Here is a 6,692-nt window from a genome sequence, read left to right as displayed (position 1 = left end):
TGGCGCTGTGGGTTAAACCACAAAGCCTACGACTTGCCGATCAGAAGGTTGGCGGTTCGAATCCCCGTGACGGGGTGAGCTCCCGTTGCTCGGTCCCTGCTCCTGCCAACCTAGCAGTTCGAAAGCACGTCAAAGTGCAAGTAGATAAATAGGTACCACCCCGTCGGGAAGGTAAACGGCGTTCCCGTGTGCTGCTCTGGTTCGCCAGAAGCGGCTTAGTCCTGCTGGCCACATGACCTGGAAGCTATGCGCTGGCTCCCTCGGCCAATAAAGCGAGATGAGCGCCGCAACCCCAGAGTCGGCCATGACTGGACCTAATGGTCAGGGGTCCCTTTTCCTTTACCTAACCAACAGACGCATAGCTGGAAGTCCCTTTTTATCTACAGGTATTTCCTTCTTTTCTATCTCTCCTTCTTTTGGTAGTTTATTACTTTTATCATTCTCTCTTATTGTATTTGGGTAAGAACTGCATGCAGGTGAAGGTGCATGATACTTTGAAGGGCCCTTTGTGAGAGGAGGGGAAGAGAGGATTTCACAGGCTATGAGAAGAGAGGGATGCTTACAGGTGAGAGCTGGGAAAGCTCAACTTTTTCTGTATGGGATAAACGTTAAGATATAGCGGGGAGAGAGGATTTTGTAGTTTTCTATTTCTTTTCATCACTTCTAGTTTCTCTCTTGTTAGTATTCTTTGTAGATTAGCTCTTTCTTCTTGTTGTATCATTAAAAAATTCAATAAAGCTTTTCGGGGGGAAAGAAGTTCTCCATCTTGCAAAGCAATGTACAATTAACAGCATGATCTTGTTGCCAAGGTCATCTTTTTCTCCCAGGAGATGTGAGAACCTGCTTATCTCACATGCCAATCTGTGCAGACAATCAGCTGTCTGATAGGATGCCAGGATTGAATTGATTCCTGGGATAACGTAGGAAAACGCTGATTCCGGCAGATGAGGAACAAGAAGATCCTTATTTGTGGTAGCCTTTTCCCATAGTTTGACTACGGCAATTAAATTAAAACATTTTACTGCTCTCAAACCAGCCTCCTGTCTGGGGCAGTTGGTTTTGATGTGGGTATGATTTTCACAAGGTAGCACATTCCAGCTAGCGCCTCCTTATCTGCAGAGTGAAGTGCTACAGTCCATGAGATGACTCTACCACCTAAAACAGTGGCCATCTCCCAACAGCTCATAATCAGGGAATTATGCCCCCTGTACACTTGTGAAAAGTGCATTATTTTTCTCTATTTGTAAGCCACCCTCAGAGCTTTTGCAGCTGATTAGCAGAGTATAAACACTTCAAATGACTGTTCATGCTGCTGAAGGTTCAGTATAACCTTAGCATTATGCCAGCTCCTTGAGATTCACAGTGCTTCTTTTGCAAATTTGGATATATAACAACCAGGAACCAGGTGCAAAGTAAGACTGAAGATGACAGTATCTCTGTGTCTGTTAAGAATGCTCTTCTCTCACCACAGGCCCACACATTTGGGTTTAAAGCGAAAGGCTTTCAGGACTCATAATTTGTCAAAGTGACCTCCCCAACATAGTAATCTCAGGAACAAAGTTCTGAATCCATGTTTAAAATAACTACCTAGACTTATGCTTGGGGGCATGGGCTAATCCAGTGGAATCTTCATGGGGGGGGGGTATGGAAAATGGCATGATCAAGTTTTTCAGAAGATAAGAGCCAAAGCAGTCAAAAAACTTAAGATTTAGAAGCAAACGGCTTGCTCCTGAATGGTGGGAGTATGTGGGGACTTTCTGCATTGGTGCAATAATAGTGTATTAGTGGTGTATTTACACAGGACTGCCCACACAAGAATCCATTTCATTAGTTGTTCTGCAATGCCTCCCCTGTTGCACTATTTCCATTTAGGGAAGTTTTTAATGTTTGATGTTTTATTGTGTAGTTAATATTCTATTGGGAGCCGCCCAGAGTGGCTGGGGAAACCCAGTCAGATGGGCAGGGAATAAATAAATAAATAAATAAATAAATAAATAAATAAATAGGGTGCTTTTGTACTACAGTGTAACAAAAAGTAGGCCAAAGAAACAAACTGGAACATTTGTGGTATCAAAAAGAATAGGATTTGAGCAGGAAATTATGGGCAATGTCTTCTGAAATAAGAGAGGCCCCATCAGTGTTGGCATTCCGCCGGCTCCTAAAGACACACCTGTTTCTCTGACCAGTTTCATCTGATTTTATTGTCTCAGCTCTTTTTAAACTGATTTAATTGTCGTGCTTTTTAAATTGCTCATTAAATTGTATTTTTTAATTAAGGATGTTTTAACGTCCCAATGGAACGGTTATTGTGTATTTTATTTACAGTATGCATTGACTGTAAACTGCTTCAAAGCAATTTTGGCATAAAAGCGGTATATAAGCAAATAAATAAACAATTCTCTCCAGGCTCCCAGGGAGAGGCCTTTTCTCATAATCTGTTACCTGGTCCTTTCAGCGGAAGATTCCAGGAACTGAACTTGGGACGTTTTGTGTGTGAAACACATTCAGCTGTGGTCTGTCCCCAAATTTATCTACTTTGCTGGCACAATGCATTTCTGAAATGGTGAATAATAAGATCTAGGCAATGAGCTAATTTAATACAGTAATCCCAGTTTCCTGGAAAACAGGTGTGCCTCTCCATGATGCGTAGGAGGTAAACACCAATGATTTTATTTTGCTAGTTGGAATTACGCTATTGAAACCTACCGATCTTTTTTGAACAATGGAAAGAGCCTATCTAACACAGAGAACATTATTGTTTCTTTTGCGTTCGTAAGTAGAGGTACCACTGTACACAGAATGCATTGCTTTCTATCTTTCTATTTCTTTATGCTGCACTCCCATCATGCATGTAGAGCTAATGACTCCCCCTTCCTCCCCCCCCCGCCCGAATCCTGAAAACTGTAGTTTGTTAAGGGGGCTTGGAATTGTACCTCTGTGTAGGGCATGGGTAGGCAAACAAAGGCCCTGGGGCTGGATCCGGCCCAATTGCCTTCTAGACTGGTGACTGGGGGCGGCCACCGAGACCACATAACACCGTCTTGAAAGACCTACATTGGCTCCCAGTACGTTTCCGAGCACAATTCAAAGTGCTGGCGCTGACCTTTAAAGCCCTAAACGGCCTCGGCCCAGTATACCTTAAGGAGCGTCTCCACCCCCATCGTTCTGCCCGGACACTGAGGTCCAGCGCCGAGGGCCTTCTGGCGGTTCCCTCATTGCGAGAAGCAAAGCTACAGGGAACCAGGCAGAGGGCCTTCTCGGTAGTGGCGCCCGCCCTGTGGAACGCCCTCCCAACAGATGTCAAAGTGATAAACAACCACCTGACACTCAGAAGACATCTTAAGGCAGCCCTGTTCAGGGAAGTTTTTGTGTGATATTTTAGTGTATTTTGGTTTCTGTGGAAGCCGCCCAGAGTGGCTGGGGAAACCCAGCCAGATGGGCAGGGTACAAATAATAAATTATTATTATTATTATTATTATTATTATTATTATTATTATTATTAAATCCAGCTCGTGGACGGTCCGGGAATCAGCATGTTTTTACACGAGTAGAATGTGTCCTTTTATTTAAAATGCATCTCTGGGTTATTTGTGGGGCATAGGAATTCGTTCATTCCCCCCCAAAAAAATATAGTCCAGCCCCCCACAAGGTCTGAGGGACAGTGGACCAGCCCCCTGCTGAAAAGATTTGCTGACCCCTGGTGTAGGGCTTCTCTGCCTTTGCTGCATGACAAACAGAAATTGAAAGTTACAGGTAGGTAGGTCTGCCGTAGTCAAAACAAAATAAAAAATATCCTTCCAGTATGTTATGTACTGAGTTGAACTAAGTTTGTTATTGGTCTGAGCTTTCGTGTGCATGCACACTTCTTCAGATTGAAGGGTTATGTGATGGTGGAAGCTGGGCCCTGAGGATGCGTTGCTGTGTGAGGCAGCTCTTAAAGGCACAGGAACCTTCCAGAATAAAGGAGGCACCCGCACCCTTTGTTGAATGTGTAACAGGGCAAATGTGCTCGCGCAAAGTAGGCACCTATAGTCCACTGAGATCTTAGCCAACTTTGCAAGAAATGGTTGGGTCTCTTTTGAGGAAGCCAACATTTTCTCTGTCTCACTTCCTCTAAGCATGGAAACACCCATGCCCATGTTACGTGAGGACAAATAAAAAGCTGGCGGTGATACACTTTGCATATTAAAAGACATTATGGAACTGGTTATTGCTATTTAACATCCATATTGTGCCAGCTGTGGGTACAGGCACAGGGAAGTGAGGAAGTCCTTGCTCAATGGGTTGTAACCTACATTAGTGCCAAGAGGCAAATTCCTCAATGACTGCCCAAGGTTATTCACCAGAAGCAGTCAAAAAAGAAGAAGAGTTTGAACTTGATATCCCACTGTATCACTACCCTGAGGAGTCTCAAAGCGGCTAACAATCTCCTTTTCCCTTCCTCCCCCACAACAAACACTCTATGAGGTGAGTGAGACTGAGAGACTTCAGAGAAGTGTGACTAGCCCAAGGTCACCCAGCAGCTGCATGTGGAGGAGCAGGGAATCGAACCCGGTTCACCAGATTACAAGTCCACCGCTCTTATAATAATAATAATATCTTTATTGTCATTGCCCCCTCTCAGGGACAACGAAATTACTTGACTGCTCCATAAAAACACTAATTAAAACAATACAGTATAGTACAGCAAGGAAGATTAGATGACTTTCAAAGTCCAGGCTTCCCATTCAGGGCCGAGATCGCTCTGGAGAAGAAGCTGTTCTTAAGACGGCTCGTTCTTGTCTTCATCGTCCTGTATCTCCGTCCCGACGGCAGGAGCTCGAAGAGACAGTGACCAGGATGCGATGGATCTTTTACTATGTCCAGTGCCTTCCTATGGCACCTTGTGGCATAAATCTGCTCTAAGGTGGAGAGTGGGCAGCCAACAATGCTCTCTGCTGCCTTAACAACTCTGCACAACCCCATCCTGTCCTGGGTAGTACAGCTTCCGTACCACACACATAAGCCATAAGTGAGCACGCTCTCAATGGCACAGTGATAGAAGGCAAGCAGCAGTTTCTGCGGAAGATGGTTTTTCCTTAGAATTCTCAAAAAGTACAGTCTCTGCTGCGCCTTCTTCACAAGCCCCCTTGTGTTGACACTCCAGGACAGATCCTCTTGTAATTCAATCCCCACTACACCACTACACCACGCTGGCTGCCTTTTACTGAGTCGGATCATGGGGTGTCTCCAGCTCAGTATTCCATACTCTGATGGGCAGTGACTCTCAAGGATCTCAGACAGGAGTTTCTCCCAGGTCTACCAAGTGACACGAGGGATTGGACCTGGGATTTTCTGCATGAAAAGGATGCAGTCAACAACAGAGATGAGGTCTATCCTAAAGACTGCTTGTGGATGCCATGCTGAAAATTTAAGTATGGGGGCTTTGACGACTTCCTGGGGGTGCCAGGAAGTGGTTCCTCAACTGGCCTCTGAATAAGAGCCAGTTCACACCGGTTCACACTGGAACAATTCTGAACTAGGAGGCACATTAATTACATATCAGTACACTAAGGTAAGGGACGCGGGTGGCACTGTGGTCTAAACCACAGAGCCTAGGGCTTGCCGATCAGAAGGTTGGCGGTTTGAATCCCCGTGACGAGGTGAGCTCCCATTGCTTAGTCCCTGCTCCTGCCAACCTAGCAGTTCGAAAGCACGTCAAAGTGCAAGTAGATAAATAAGTACCACTGCAGCGGGAAGGTAAATGGTGTTTCCGTGCGCTGCTCTGGTTCGCCAGAAGCGGCTTAGTCATGCTGGCCACATGACCCGGAAGCTGTACGCCAGTTTCCTCAACCAATAAAGTGAGATGAGCGCTGCAACGCCAGAGTCGTTCGCGACTGGACCAAACGGTCAGGGGTCCCTTTACCTTTACACTAAGGTGAGGTAAAAGGTAAAGGACCCCGGGTAGTTAAGTCCAGTCAAAGGCAACTATGGGGTTGCAGCACTCATCTCGCTTTCAGGCTGAGGGAGCCGGCGCTTGTCCACAGACAGCTTTCCGGGTCATGTGACTAAACCGCTTCTGGGGCAACAGAACACCATGATGGAATCCAGAGCGCAAGGAATTGCTGTTTACCTTCCCGTCGCAGCAGTACCTATTTATCTGCTTGCACTGGTGTGCTTTTGAACTGCTGCGTTGGCAGGAGCTGGGACGGAGCAATGGGAGCTCACCCTGTTGCGGGGGTACGAACCGCCTACTTTCTGATGGGCAAGCCCAAGAGGCTTAGTGACTTAGATCACAGCGCCACCCGCATCCCTATATCAGTACACTAGCCACATTTGGATAGCTGTTATGCCTAGTAACCACCAGTAGACCTTTCTGTCCAGTTAATGCTGGGAATTTGTTCTTGGAATGCTTCTTCATTCTCTGTAGAAAACCACCTCTGCAGTGTTCCTTCATTAAATATCTGCACATTCTCAGTCTGAGGGATTCCTCATTGCTTGATTTGGAGATCAGAAACACTCAAACCCTCTCAGCAATAAGAGTTATCCAATGTTCCTTGTGTACTGCATATACCTTGGGTAGTCTGTGACCTTAGTTTACTTATAAGTAAGGGATGTCCCTTAGTTTAGACACCACACTTGCCATGACTTTTGATGCCAACGCCTTCCTGTTGAAACAACTCGCCTTGGTTAATTCGCCTGCAACCACAAT

This window comes from Podarcis filfolensis (assembly GCF_964270895.1).
Source record: "Podarcis filfolensis genome assembly, chromosome: 6".
In the NCBI taxonomy this organism is placed as follows: Eukaryota; Metazoa; Chordata; class Lepidosauria; order Squamata; family Lacertidae; genus Podarcis; species Podarcis filfolensis.
Note: the sequence above shows the minus strand (reverse complement) of the source record.